The following is an 865-nucleotide window of genomic DNA, read 5'->3' on the forward strand; positions in this document are numbered from 1 at the left end:
ACACACACACACACACACACTGCAGTACCTGAGGCCGAGGTCTGCGATGGCACACACACACACATACACACACACACACACACACTGCAGTACCTGAGGCCGAGGTCTGCGATGGCACACACAGACACACACACACACACACACACTGCAGTACCCGAGGCCGAGGTCTGCGAGGGCACACACACACACACACACTGCAGTACCTGAGGCCGAGGTCTGCGAGGGCACACACACACACACACACACACTGCAGTACCTGAGGCCGAGGTCTGCGAGGGCACACACACACACACACACACACACACACTGCAGTACCTGAGGCCGAGGTTTGCGATGGCACACACACACACACACACACACACACACACACACACTGCAGTACCTGAGGCCGAGGTCTGCGATGGCACACACACACACACACACACACACACTGCAGTACCTGAGGCCGAGGTCTGCGATGGCACACACACACACACACACACACACACTGCAGTACCCGAGGCCGAGGTCTGCGATGGCACACACACACACACACACACACACTGCAGTACCTGAGGCCGAGGTCTGCGATGGCACACACACACACACACACACACACTGCAGTACCTGAGGCCGAGGTCTGCGATGGCACACACACACACACACACACACACACACACACACACTGCAGTACCCGAGGCCGAGGTCTGCGAGGGCACACACACACACACACTGCAGTACCTGAGGCCGAGGTCTGCGAGGGCACACACACACACACACACACACACACACACACACACACTGCAGTACCCGAGGCCGAGGTCTGCGAGGGCACACACACACACACACACACACACACACACTGCAGTACCCGAGGCCGAGGTCT

This window comes from Rhinichthys klamathensis, unplaced genomic scaffold (genome assembly GCF_029890125.1).
Source record: "Rhinichthys klamathensis goyatoka isolate OS25496 unplaced genomic scaffold, OSU_Roscu_1.1 h1tg000776l_1, whole genome shotgun sequence".
Lineage (NCBI taxonomy): Eukaryota > Metazoa > Chordata > Actinopteri > Cypriniformes > Leuciscidae > Rhinichthys > Rhinichthys klamathensis.